This window comes from Saimiri boliviensis, chromosome 12 (genome assembly GCF_048565385.1).
Source record: "Saimiri boliviensis isolate mSaiBol1 chromosome 12, mSaiBol1.pri, whole genome shotgun sequence".
In the NCBI taxonomy this organism is placed as follows: domain Eukaryota; kingdom Metazoa; phylum Chordata; class Mammalia; order Primates; family Cebidae; genus Saimiri; species Saimiri boliviensis.
Window position 1 is genome coordinate 36765435 of NC_133460.1, and position 14521 is coordinate 36779955.

Sequence of the window (14521 nt, forward strand, 5' to 3'; positions counted from 1 at the left end):
TACCCAGTTATCAGCAGTGTGAAAACAGACTAAGGCACCCAGTAAGGGGGAAAGGAAACCTTTTCTTGCCTAAGTTGCATAGACAGCATGATAGCAGCATCGACGCTGTTCAAGAAGGAAAGAATTCACCCACAGTCCCAAGGATCCAGCTAGGAACCAAGCTGTGTGCATGGGTCTGAGTATCAGGGCAGCTGTTCTCCAAGCATAGTCCCGAACCAACCGCAGCTGCATCACGCGGTAACTAGAGGGAAATGCACCTTTACCTGCCACCCCCAGACCCCTGGAATCTCATACTGTGGGTGGGTGAGGGCAGGGGTGGAGGGACTGAGGGGTGCGGGGTGGAGTGGGGCTGTGTCTAGCAATCTGTAGTTGAACAAATCTTTTAGGTGATTCTGATGAGCAGGCTGCTCAAGCCCGGTGCTTCTCACATGAATCAGGGGACCTTGTTAAGAGGCAGGTTCTGATTCAGCCCATCTCAGGTGAAGCCTGGGACTCTGCATTTCTAACCAGCTCCTGAGTGCTGATGCTGCTGGGCTCCTTGAGGCCAGGGTCCATGTCTTCTACTCTGATGTAACCCCTTCTGCTACTGCAGCAGTAAGAGGTGACTTGCTGTTATAGTTCAAACAGTGGGTGGCTTTGCAGCAGGTGATTATCCCGGGCTGAAGGCAAGCGGCGGGGTGGGACCCGTCTTCATCAAGTTTGGAGTTAGAAACGAAAGGCATGTGAGCTGCAGAGGAAGAGGCAGAAGGCAGTTCACCTGTTCCTTCATGCTCCGACACCATGCTCTGTTTTATTCTAATGATGTCTGGGAATGGAGCCATGAGACATGACCCCTGAAAGAAACGCTCTTTGTCTTGGAACAAAGCTGTCTTCCTTCTCTCCATTTATGCATGTATTTATTCCACAAATGTTTACTGACCCTGAGTAGGAGGAGGACATATTATTGAGTAAAAGATGCAATTCCTGCTGTCAGGCAACATCACGATCTGGTGAGGACAGATGCCAGTCACTGGGTGGGACCGTGGTAAGTGAAATGGGATGAAAGTCCCAGTGTACAGAGACTGTAAGGCTGTCAGTCTTGACCCAAGGGGAACAGGAGCCTTTCCCTGGGGAAGGGCCACTTAAGCTGAAATGCAGTATAGACTGAATAAAGATTAATTTAGCAAGAGGAAGTGGTATGTGCAAAGGTCCTGGTGTGAGTGAAAACCTGGTAATGGCTAACGAGGATGCACAGAAGCAAGAAGGGAAAAGTGGGGCTGGACGGAAGTGAATGAAGCCAAGGGAGACTGAGGAGTCGGCAAAGGATTATAGGTGGGAGGGAAGAGGAAGGTGTTCAGGAAGTCTGCAGGCATTTGGCTGAAGCTCATTCCTGAAAGCAAGTCCCAGAAGTTTCAGCCTAATCCCATCTTTACAGGGGTGATGTGTTCCTACTCCCAGCTTCCAAATTCAGCCGTTTTTGAGCGCACGTGACCCCTCTCCCCTGCCACCCCTTGCCCCTGTGGCCCCTACCCTGGTGCCCTGTGCATTACATCTCCCCAACCCCGACCATGTCGCCTTTCTTAACCATCCACCAAAAGGTTAAGTTCAGATGCACCAGGCATGGTTTTTCCACCAGTAAGCCCGGAACCACAAGCACACGTCTTAACCGTGTTCATCTTCTTGAGTGCAATGGCTCATTTACGAAATAGAGGCATTAAACCATTTGGGACCAGAAGGGCTTCCAAAGAATCCCTTTGAAGGCAGAGGAATGAGATGCAGGTTCAGGGCTGTGGATGTTTACGGCCCTATCCACGTGAAATCTGTAGCGCTGGAAAAATAGGTTCTAGGAAAATTTCCCCTCTTAACAAGGCACAGCACAGACAGTACACTCCAGGAACAGCTGCCTGTTTCAGAGAAACCAAGCTGGTGTATGCCTATGAAGAGCTTACATTATGGCTAATGCAGACCAGGGAAGCCAGAGGGCTTGTCCTACCTAGGTCTAGAGCGGTGAGCACTGACCCCTCTCCCCTCCATCCCTGCCGTCTTCCAACAAGTATTTGCTGAGGGAGGACCCACTGTGTGTCAGACAATATTTTAGACTGGCAACTCTCAACTGGGAGAAACGATGCTCCCCCAAGGGACATTTAGCAGTGTCCAGAGACATTTTTTAGTTGTCACAACTTAGGGGAACAGATGCTACTGGCATCTAGTGGGTGGAGCCACAGATGCTGCTGAGGTTCCTGCACTGCATAGGACAGCACTCACCCAAGATGGAATGACCCAGCACAGAATGTCAGTAGCGCAGCAGCACCAAGGTTGAGAAACTGTTACAGACCCTGGCCTGTCTCTGAGCCTCCTTCACACCTCTCCCAGTTTGCACTAGGCACACATCCTTCTAGCTCTCTTTGTTTGCTAGACACTGGGCTAGACACATGTTTTTCCTTGCCCCCTTCTTTTTTTTTTTTTCCGTTGGCTTTTGCTCGTGTTTACATTCATCTTTCGATCTCTTGTCTCCATCCTCCAGGATGTATATAGTATCTGCTGGTTTTCACCAGGCACTACATGAAGCACTCTTTGTGTTTTACTTCTGATCCTCGTGACAGTTAGAGGAGATAGATGTTATTTTCCCTGCAGAAAATAATATTTTTCGTTTGTTGGGCATCTGCCGTGTGTGAGGGACTGGGAAGCCTGTTGATTGGTATTCTTCCTAGCAACTCTGACTTAAATGAGGCTTTCTAACCCCGTTTACCCTGAAACTGGGTCTTGGAGAAGAGTAGGGTGTTGTTCAAGTTCAGTGCCAAGGGAGTTGTAAAGAAGCTAGGGAGTGCGGTGGCTTTCGGGTAGGAACGGAAGTGTGGACCAGACCAGCTTGCAAGGGAAGAAATAGACCTTCCGTCTTTGAACCCAAACCACCCTGGAGAACGGAAGAGAGAAGTGACTGTTTTGTGTAGTTAGAGCTGTATCTTTACCTTACAGGGAGGTGGGTAAGGAAGGGTTCTAAAGAGAGGGGAAGCCATCTCTTCATTCAGAGCCTGTCCTGTTCCTGGTGTTGGACTCTGTCCTTATGTAATCAACTCAGCATTTCTCCAAGTAACTTTTAAAGCGGGCTTAGTCAACTTGGGCGTGGTATTGAGGCCCAAAGGGAAAAGTCACTTTTCTAAGAGCTGCTAACTTAGTGGCGTAGTCCAGGGTGAAGCTCAGGCCTGCTGGTCTCCCAGCCAACAGAACGCTCACTGGCACCATCTTGGGTGGTTGGGGTTGTGGGATGCGTCTACAGGAACTGGATGTACTTTTCAATTCCCCGTGCCCCTTTGCCATGTTATGAAGCCCTCAAGCTCTCGGTCTGCCTGGCTCACTGTAGATCTTGAGAAATGCCAGCTGATTGACTGATGGATGTGCTGAGGGTAGATCCCGCCGCCAACATACATTGCAGACCATGGAGCGGGAAAAGGATCTGCAGTCCCTAGAATACCCAATGGCAAGTCTCTGTGACTGTTTGTGAGCCTCTTCATTTTAGAGACTTCCAGGAATCAGTCTCTCTGCAGACCCCAGCCGTGCACCTTTAACCCTTTACTGCCTGCCCCTTAGAGGCCTTGCTTACCCCTGCTGGGTTCTCTCTCCTGCCCAATTGAATTTCATTTATAGACTCTGCCTCCTGGGGTGCAGGAAGGCCCCTGGGTATGGAAGCATTCCAAGCCCCTATCAATCCCTTCTTTTATTCAGGGCAAAGTTCCAAATGGGCCAGAGTCACTGGAAAGATTTTCCACCTCACTGTGCAGAGAAGTCCTTATGAAAGATGTATTGATGAATCCCCTTGTACCAGGATGTTACTGGCCTCTGCAAGGCAGGAAATAAGTATCTCCTGGCTCTCTTTCTGCCACAAAAACTCTCTCTCAGGTCAGATTTCCTTTGCACCCAAGCACATTTGATTTAAATCATTTCACTGCAAAATACAAATAAAATAGAGATGACTCCTGTAATGAAAAAGAGAAACACTTCAGTGATACAGTTTTTACTTCCAGAAAATAGGGCATTAAAACTGCAGGCTCATATAACTATCAGATTCTCGGGCCCATTTATTTCAGGTAGCACAAGCAAGTAACCGCCAGTACGTGAACTTCTGCAGAGACTACACTTCCCGGTTCAAGGCTCAGCTTTGACTCACTCCAGCTCTGGGACCGTGGGCCAGTCACTCTGCCTCTCTGGGCCTCAGATTCTTTCTCTGCCTAGTGAAGGGGCTGGAAGAGATGCCTCTACTACCCTTTTGATTTCATGAATGTAAGGACATTCAAGACTTGGAAACCCAAAATTACCAAGGGGATGTATTTCTAGAGATTCGGAAACAGTGTTTAATCTCACCAAAGGATTCATGTCCTCATGAATGGGGTACCTTTGAGTTGTGACTTTTCATATATATAAAGAAGGTTTTAAAAAATTATAGCCAATTTTTCAGAAGTCTGTCTATTGCATAAAGTGAAACACACATACCGAGAAGTTGCATCTTACTAAGACTTTTAGGGTTTTTTTTTTTTTTTTTCCTGAGACCGTCTCAACTCTGTTGCCGAGTCTGGAGTGCAGTGGAATGATCTCAGTTCACGGCATTACTGCAGCCCGGCTTCCTGGGTTCAAGCGATTCTCCTGCCTCAGCCTCCCATGTATTAGCTGGGACTAAGACGCACGTGCGTCTCCCGCCTCCGCCTCCCAAACCTCCTCAGCCTCCCAAACTGCCTGAGCCTCCCAGATAGGGCTGTTTCTAACATGTGTGGGCTATTTCCATCTAGAAATAAAGTTCTCTGGAAGTCAGAGGCTGGGGTTTGCTGAGTCCTTAGAAAATGCTTAGTTGAGCTACGTTTCGTCTGTTTAATACTGTTAGGAAAGAAGCCACCACGTGAGCCACTGTGCCTGGCCGACTTTAAGGCTTGAAATTCAGTATATGGGGAGAAAATTGTGTATAGCATGAATTTTTTTCCTCTCATATATTCCCTGGTCTCTGGTGCTGTCTCTCTCCAATGTTCTTGCTCCTATTCTCTAGTCCTTTTTCCCTCCCCCAACCGCTTAATATTTGCATTCTCCCAATCTGAATACACACAGAGTGTGACTTCTAAGAGAAGAATGCACTTGATAAGTTACCCTGAAATTTACACATACACAGGGAAGGTAAAGAGCTTCCGCAGTCCTTTGTCACCCAGAGGCTCTCCGGGTTGGCTTTTCAGTCCTTTCTCCTTTTCAGGGGTACCTCCTTTGTGGGTCAGGGAAGGGACATCACAGCAGATCTCAGCGGGTTCTCAGAGGGTACTGTCCCTTCCCCCTTCCTGTCTTCAGCCAGAGCAGTGAGAGGATGAGTCAGACACAGGTTAGAAGAAAAGAGTGAACGCCCCCACAGGGACTCCCCACGGCGGCCAACGTTGGGGGAAGGGGCATCGCAACACAGGGCTGACTGTTTCTAACATGTGTGGGCTCTTTTCATCTGGGAATAAAGTTCTCCGGAAGTCAGAGTCTGGGGTTTGCCAGGTCCTTAGAGTTACAAATGCTTAGTTGAGCAAGACTGTCTGTTCAGTGCTGTTAAGAAAAAAGGTATTCTGTATTATATGTAAACGTTAAGAAAACTAAAGCTACACACACACACACACACACACACTCTCTCTCTCTCTCTCTCTCTCTCTCTCTCTCTATCTCTCTCTCTCTCTCTCTCTATCTCTTTGGAAACTGGATAGGGAAGGCAGTGAGATTAGTTACTGTGGTCTTAGGCTCATATTGGACATATGAACTGGATTCTAAGTTGGAGAATGACTTCCATCCCGTCCTGGGTGGTCAAGACCAAGGAGGCATACTGACTTAGGGAACTGGGATGGCTTTGCAGTCAGCACCTTCCTGAGCCCCATCCCCTCCTTTGTACAATGGAGAGGTGATGCAGGGTCATCATCAGGAGTTAGTGAAATTAAATATGCCCCCCCGGCCTGCAGTGGGCACCCCGCAGCAGTGGGTGGCACTGTAAATGTGCCTGGACTTCCAGAGCACGTCTGCAGCATTGATAAGCTGTCCCCCTTTCTTTTCTGGGCCTATGGCTGCAATCTTGGTGAGTTTGCCAAGAAAGCTGGCATTGAAACGTCATAGGGAAGTGTGTGAATTTTACTATCCAAACCCAAGGCCTCATCTGTGCCAAGCTGGGGTAGACACAAATGAATAGATGTGTGTATCTTGAATGCTTTGAGAGTATTTGGGGGAAATAGATGACCTTCCCAAGCAGCCTGACTCACCATGGGCAAAGAAGTAACTGATAGTGGTTTAACTGGTCCAGCAACTTTGGTTATAACCTGTTTGGTTCCCACGACTTTTTATGGGAAAAAAATTTTAAAAGTCTTAACTGTGGATTTACCAGGTTGTTGACACAATGCTTTTGGACATAGGCTTACAGCAGGTTTAGGACCAAGAAAACACGTCAGCTATTTCAAAGGCGCCGGACTTGAGGTACCAGCTGAAATAAACCATGTGAAGTCACTTCACCACCCTCACCGGCTCCGTCCAAATCCCTGCGCCGTTTTTTCGCACCATGCTTACACCATCCAAATACAGCGTTTCTGAGATGGGAGGATAGCAGGGTGTTGGCAGCAGTGCTGGGGAGGAAGAAGGGAGAAAAAAAGATCCACTGACAAGAGATAGTCATCTTTGCTCCCGCCCTTACTTGTGCCTGAAGCCGAAATTCCAGAACATCTGCTCCTCACCTGCCTCAGGTCTTTGACCAAAGGTCATTTTGGGAGGAATGTCATCCTAGCTATTGCTCTGAAAATTGCAAGCTGCTCTTGCCCTCTGTTCCTCTGATCTACTTTTTTTTGAAGGTTATTACCAATGGACAGACTTTACTGCCTGTCTTCCCTGTTCCAGTGCAATCATAAATTGATGCCTGATGAACTGTCATATATATCTGCACACGCCTGTATACACACACGCACACGTATATACACAAGCATTGCTCACATATGTTTTGTTCATGTATCTTGAGTGCCTGCCACATCATTTGCTCTTAAAAAATATAAATTAATAAATCATATGTATACAGTGATTATAAGTTCAAGTTTCAGAAATGTCAAAATGATGGGAAAAAAATCTTCATCTGAAAAATAGGCTGGTCTGAAGGTAGCGAGTTATCTCAGTGGATTGTTCAGTCCGTTACAGATCGACCTCCTTGTTCTACTCTTTCCCCCCTTCTCACTACTGCATTTGACTAGTCGTCTTTTATAATAAAAAAGAAATCTTCATCTGAAAAATCAAGAGAATGTGGTAAAATGCCTGGATTATTTAGATCGAGGTCCCAAGGATCAATTAATCATACCTATTCCTATAATCCGAGTGAAAAGTCTGAATGTGTGTGTGTTTTTTAAAAAAATTTATTTAGCCGGGCGCGGTGGCTCAAGCCTGTAATCCCAGCACTTTGGGAGGCCGAGGCGGGTGGATCACGAGGTCAAGAGATCGAGACCATCCTGGTCAACATGGTGAAACCCCGTCTCTACTAAAAATACAAAAAAATCAGCTGGGCATGGTGGCGCGTGCCTGTAATCCCAGCTATTCAGGAGACTGAGGCAGGAGAATTGCCTGAACCCAGGAGGCGGAGGTTGCGGTGAGCCGAGATCGCGCCATTGCACTCCAGCCTGGGTAACAAGAGTGAAACTCCATCTCAGAAAAAAAAAAAAAAAAGAAAAAAAAAATTTATTTATTCTACTTTAGGTGCATACTATATCTGGCATTTCTCCCTATGTTTTTCCTCCCCACCCCCCCTTCCTTCCCACCCCCTGCTGTCTCTCCCCTATTCCCCGCCAACTGCCCCCAGTGTGTGGTGCTCCTCTCCCTGAGGCCACGTGTTCTCGTTGTTCAACACCCAGCTATGAGTGAGAACATGCGGTGTTTAGCTTTCTGTTCTTGTGTCAGTTTGCTGAGAATGATGGTTTCCAGATTCATCCAAGTCCCTACAAAGGACACGAACTCATCATTTCTTTATGGCTGCGTAGTATTCCATGGCGTACATGCACCATATTTTCTTTGTCCAGTTTATCATCGATGGGCATTTGGGTTGGTTCCAGGTCTTTGCTGTTGTACACAGTGCTGCAATGAACATACGTGTGCATGTGTCTTTATAGTAGAACGATTTATAGTTCTTTGGGTATATACGCAGTAATGGGATTGCTGGGTCAAATGGAATTTAAAGGCAGACATGTGGAGTGAAATGTGATTCCTCCTATTACTCCTAGCCATTCTAATATCAGTAATAATGAAAATGTAAAAGGATTGCAGGCATCTGTGTTCTGGGCTTGTTTCTTAGCGCTTCTCCTGGAAGCCTCACAATGGCCCTCTTATCAGTCCAGTGTTACGGCAGAGAAAACTGGGGACTCACAGGGGCGTCAACATGTCTCTCTGTTTATTGGGAACGTTTCTATACGCCCACACATAAAATGCAACAGCAACAGTAATAGCAGCTAAAACAGGCATGTGCAAACTGTCTGTGGAGGACCAGATAGATTAGTAAATATCTGAGCCTTTGCTGGTCACGTGGGCTCTGTCACCACGAAGCAGATCTGCTGGAGTGTCTGCACAGGAGGTATAGATAAGATGCAAATGAACAAGAGTGGCTGCGTTCCAATGAAACTTTGGTTCGCAAAAGAGGATTGCAGGCCAGATTTGGTCTTAAAGCTGTAGTTTGCCAACCCTTAAACTAAATATGATTACCATGAGGGCAGGGACCACGTCATTATTTTTGAGACAGAGTTTCACTCTTGTCACCCAGGCTGGAGTGCAATGGCACTGTCTCGGCTCACTGCAACCTCCGCCTCCCAGGTTCAAGGGATTCTCCTGTCTCAGCCTCCCGAGTAGCTGGGATTACAGGGCATGTGCCACCACCCCTGGCTAATTTTGTAATTTTAGCAGAGAAGGGGGTTTCTCCATGTTGGTCAGGCTGGTCTCAAACTCCCGACCTCTGGAGATCTGCCCTCCTCAGCCTCCCAAAGTGCTGGGATTACAGGTGTGAGCCACCGTGCCCAGCCAAGGGGACCATGTCATTATTTTTTTCATCATCGTATTCATGCAGGAAGCTCAGTGCTTTGCCCATGGTAGTTCTCGAATGAATGAATACATGAGTAAACCGGATAATCATTGGGTGGTCTGTCTTCTGAGGCCACCATGACTAAAGTTCTAGTCTTCCCCTTTCCTATCCCATGTACTCCCTCTCCCTACCCATCCCGCCACCCCCACCCCAGCTTATCACCTTAACGTCAAGGTCATGGTCACATGCTGTGCTCTCTTTCTCTCTCTTCTCTCCCCCTCACCCATCTAGACCCAAGGCCAACCCCTTCCTCCCCCAGCCTTCCTCAAAAGCCTTGGGGGATTGGGTAACCAGTTCTTGGGCCAGTGGTGGCTTTTTCTGGAACCTTTTGAAGTTCAGTGTGTTTGTCGATTCATCTCTTCACACCATCCCTGTTTCAGGAAGGGTTTATGGCAGTCTGTGAGGGTGTGCAAAATTAAAACCGAGACAAAGGAAGGAAACAGCCATAGGACCATCACACCTGGGAGCTGGAATAGGTATTAACACCTGCGCCGTCGTGGGGAACTGGAGATTTGACAAAGAACATTCTGGCTGCCATCAAGGAAAACACATCTGTCCCTTCCACTGCCTTGTGTCCAAATGATTGACACAGGCCATTACTCATGGCAGGTGGATCTATTCTCAGTGCTCAGTTCAGATGGAAATTTCTCCAGAGGGCTTCACAAGAGGAGGAAGAGGGAGGACCAGGAGGCTTTGAAACTTACCAACAGCAGATAGGATGAGGTGCTTGTAGCTGTCCACTACGATAGTGTCCCCTGGTCTAGACGCAGTGTCTTACGCTGATGCTCAGCAGAGTGAGGACACATCCTGGTACCTGGGCCTGGGTTGACCTTGACATGTATTTTATTTTTTTGTTACTATTTTTTTTTTTTTTTTTTTTTTTTGAGACGGAGTTTCGCTCTTGTTACCCAGGCTGGAGTGCAATGGCGCCATCTCGGCTCACCGCAACCTCCGCCTCCTGGGTTCAGGCAATTCTCCTGTCTCAGCCTCCTGAGTAGCTGGGATTACAGGCACACGCCACCATGCCCAGCTAATTTTTTTTTTTTTTTGTATTTTTAGTAGAGACAGGGTTTCACCAGGTTGACCAGGATGGTCTCGATCTCTCGACCTCGTGATCCACCCGCCTCGGCCTCCCAAAGTGCTGGGATTACAGGCTTGAGCCACCGCGCCCGGCCATTATTATTTTTTGAAATGGAATCTCACTCTCTTGCCCAGCCTGAAGTGCAGTGATGTGATCTTGGCTCACTGCAACATCCACCTCACATGTTCAAGCTCTTCTCCCACGTTAGCCTCCTGAGTGGCTAGAATGACAGGCACGTGCCACCACACCTGGCTGATGTTTGTATTTTTAGTAGAGATGGAGTTTCACGACATTGGCCTGGCTGGTCTTGAACGTCTGACTTCAAGTGATCCGCCTACCTTGGCCTTCCAAAGTGCTGAGATTGCAGGTGTGAGCCACTGTGCCCAGCCCTGACACGTATTTTAGGGAAGGTACCAGAACAAACAGACCATGTGGTGTCCAAGCACCATTGGAACATAAAGAAGAAGCTCTTGGTCTGAGAAAGAGAGATCATGTGAAAAGTCTAGCTGAGGTGCTGACCTCTGGCCTGGTTGTTCCACTTCTGTAGAGCTCGGACTCCTCATCTGAGAAGTAAGAGTTGATTATTAGCATCCGCCACCTGTTATGGTGGGGTCTGATGAAACGCCTTAGCATTGTGACCTTTGCATCTAGCATCGTGTTTAAGCTTGGCAGCGACATTGCAAGGTAAATGTCATCCCCATCTGCTTCACGCTGTTCTGAGTACTTTAGCTCAATATTACTGAAGCTTTCTTTCATTATCAGCCTCCCCAGCAGAAAAAATTAATTTAATTTAAATTCTCCCTCGTGAGAGAGGTTAAATATTATGGGATAAGATTTTATCAGGTAGGGTTGAGCTTTGGGGGGACCAGTAACCATTGCAGTATCCAAGATGATGATGAAGATGATGATGATGATGATTATTATTATTATTGAGACGGGTTTTGCTCTGTTGCCAAGGGATTATAGGCGCCTGCTACTATGCCTGGCTTATTTTATATTTTTGGTAGAGATAGTGTTTCACCATGTTGGCCAGGTTGGTCTTGAACTCCTGACCTCAACTGATCTACCCACTTCAGCCTCCCAAAGTGTTGGGATTATAAGCGTCAGCCACTGCACCCAGCCTAAGATGATTTTTTTTTTTCTCACGCACCCATACTCAACCACATTTTGCTCACTTTGTGGGGATGGTATCATCCCCATTGAGAGTATGTGCTTCAGATATACAAAGTAATTCCTACTAAAGCTCTAGTTGAGAGATGAAGGAATGGAGGCCCAGACAGGTAAAGTAACTTACCCAGAGCTGCACAGCTAATGAGAAGGGATCTGAATTCAGTCTTACAGATTGCTCTAGACTGTCCTTTGAGCCATTCCTCTTAACTCACAGAAGCAAACTGTACCTGTTATTTTGTGTCTTGCTTATGTCACTCACCTATCTATCTCATCGACTGTTCTGATTCAGTACATATGTAAGGAGCCTCATTCTTTTTAATAGCTGCGTTAGGCCAGGTGCAGTGGCTCACATCTATAATCCCAGCACTTTGGGAGGCTAACGCAGGCAGATCACCTGAGCCCGGGAGTTCCAGACCAGCGTGGCCAGTGTAGTGATGAAATCCCATCACTACTAAAAACACAAAAAAATAGCCAGGTGTGGTGGCGGTGCATGCCTGTAATCCCAGTCACTCGGGAGACTAAGACAGGAGACAGAGAGACTCCATCTCAAAAAGAAGGAAAAAAAAATGGCTGCATTATTTTTCATTTGTATTCTCATAGCATAGTTTCTTTAGCCATACCACGACTGCTGAGGGGGACGTGGTTTCTAGTCTTTGGCAATTAAAAACCCGCCATAACAATCCTCCCTACACGCATATCATTTTGCTTCAGTGCAAGTAAACGTGAAGGTTAAATGCCTAGAAATGGGGTCTGTGCACACTTCCTAAAAGACAGAGTTTTGTTAGGGGCACAAAAATATCTCCACAAAGCTAAGCTACTTAAGGAGCTATCCGAGGTCAGTTTTCACCATGTTCTTAACAACTAAGCCAGTCTTTTGACCCCCAAATTCCGCCTGACCTGGTTATTGATTTAGATGTGGGCTCCCACCCCCGCCACCGTTTATGCTTTTGGTCACCGGATTATCCTCTTGTCGTCTGGTATTTCCCTACCAGGCTTCCCACAGTTTATTTTTGAACTTCAATTCTTATCTCATTAACAGAAAGCCTAGGCGGCCAGATTCCATTCCTGCTGCCTGGGTCGGTGCTTTGAAATGGGGTCATTAATAAAGCAGCATCGTGGTTTATCCTGGGTCGTCGCTGTCCACCGGGATAGCGGAAAAAGCAGAATCCTTCCTGTGTCCCTTGTCTTTCTGAAACTTTCTCAAAGAACCGGAACCAGTCTCATTCCGCAGACCTTCCTGGGCCTTCGTTTCATCTAAGAGCTATCATCAGCCAGGCACGGTGGCTCACGTCTGTAATCCCAGCACTTTGGGAGGCCAAGGCAGGCGGATTAACTGAGGTCAGTAGTTGGAGACCAGCCTGGCCAACATGGTGAAACCCCGTCCCTACTAAAAAATAAATAAATACAAAAATTAGCCAGGCCTGGTGACGGATGCCTGTAGTCCCAGCTACTCGGGAGGCTGAGGCAGGAGAATCGCTTGAACCCGGGAGGCGGAGGTTGCAGTGAGCTGAGATCTTGCCCCTGCACTCCAGCCTGGCCACAGAGTGAGATTCTATCTAAAAAGAAAAAAGCTATCTTCTAGCAGTTGAGGAAATCTAGCATGTGTGGTCCCCATTCAGTTGTGCAAGGGACAAAAAATTCTCTCTTCTCCTAAACCTTGCTGGTCAGTCTCTATGGCGGAGTCAAGGCTAAGTCAGCTCCCACATGCGGTGACCTCAGCTAGAGAAGTGAAGTGGAAAGGACGCTAGAAGTTCAGAGGGTGCCCTTACCCCGTGTGTGCAGCATTGCCGGTAATTAAAGCTGGCTGCACTATTAAAATCATCTGAGTAATTAAGCTCAATGGTGTTTGGCAATGGTTTGTTCTGGAAGTTCCTTGAGGAAGAGCAGGTTAACGGGATGGAGAGGGCCGAATGGGTATTTCGTGCAAATGGAATCTGTCTCATCTGGTCCTGAAGCCTGCTGGGGCTTAAGGCCACCACCTCCGCATTCCGTTTGTTAATTACCCCAATTCAGATTTGCTGATTAAACATGGTGGCCAGGTTGATGGAGGCATGGAGCTGGATGCTCTGGTGGTGGTGGGAGTGGGAGGTGTTTAACCACATGCATTTCCTCTCTGCCTTAAGTGCAGTAGGTGCACAGAAATGGATTTAATGTATCCAGGCATTCATTTCACAAGTATTTACCTGATGCATGTCATATGGCAGGGTTGGTGGATACTGAACGGACGTACCAAAGTGTCTTGCATCCTGGTTGGAGGATTCAGACAGTAAGCAAATATATATTATTATATATATTGGCCAGGTATGGTGGGTCCTGCCTGTAATCCCAGCACTTTGGGAGGCCAAGGCAGGCAGATCATGAAGTCAGGAGTTCGAGACCAGCCTGACTAACATGGCGAAACCCTGTCTCTACTAAAAGTACAAAAATTAGCCACGCCTGTAATGCCAGCTACACAGGAGGCTGAGAGGCAGGAGAATCACTTGAACCTGGGAGGCAGTTGCAGTGAGCTGAGATCACACCACTGCACTCCAGCCTGGGTGATAGAGTGAGGCTCTATCTTAAAAAAAAAAAAAAAAAATAGATATTGTAGATTATAATCTGTAATATCCTGGAAAGTGATAAAGTGATACGTGGCCTGAGGAGCAACATAATTAGAGGGATGGCGAATGCCAATGGGGCAGGGGGTGGTGACTCTCCTAGGACATGTCCTCCAACAAGTTGCTTGAGGAGTGAACCATGAGGATATAGAGAGGCATGGAGAACAGCAGGTGCAAAGGCCCTGAGGCAGGTGATAGCATTTGCGTTGGGAAGCAGCAGTTGACCATCTGTGAAGAACAGCCGAACAGGAGGTCAGAGCTGAAGGGCCTTCAGCGGAGTCCTTTCCCTGCCAGGTAAAGACTGAAGCCAGAGAGGGGAGAGTTGATTGTCCCACGACAACCTCCCACAGCAGCAGGGAGACCAGCTTTTCAGGACTCCCAGCTTTCATCCCTACGCTTCACAGAGGCTTTGAGGGACGTAGGAGTAGCAGGAAATGTGACAAGCAATCTGACTGAACCTTGCAGTCCTCCACTTGATAGCGGCATAGCTTAAGTGACTTTCGCTGCCTGAGCCTCAGCTTCCTCATCTGTAAAATGGGAGCAACAAGGGCTCACACCACCAGGCGTGCTGTGAAGGTGTGATGAGGTCTCCTGGGCTCAGCG

The 14521-nt window shown here is 47.5% G+C and overlaps 1 protein-coding gene across 3 annotated transcripts in view; it reads left to right on the forward strand.

Moving 5' to 3' along the window:
* XYLT1 (xylosyltransferase 1) overlaps positions 1 to 14521 on the forward strand; it is a 382463-nt gene that overhangs the window by 163492 nt on the left and 204450 nt on the right. The window lies entirely within an intron of this gene.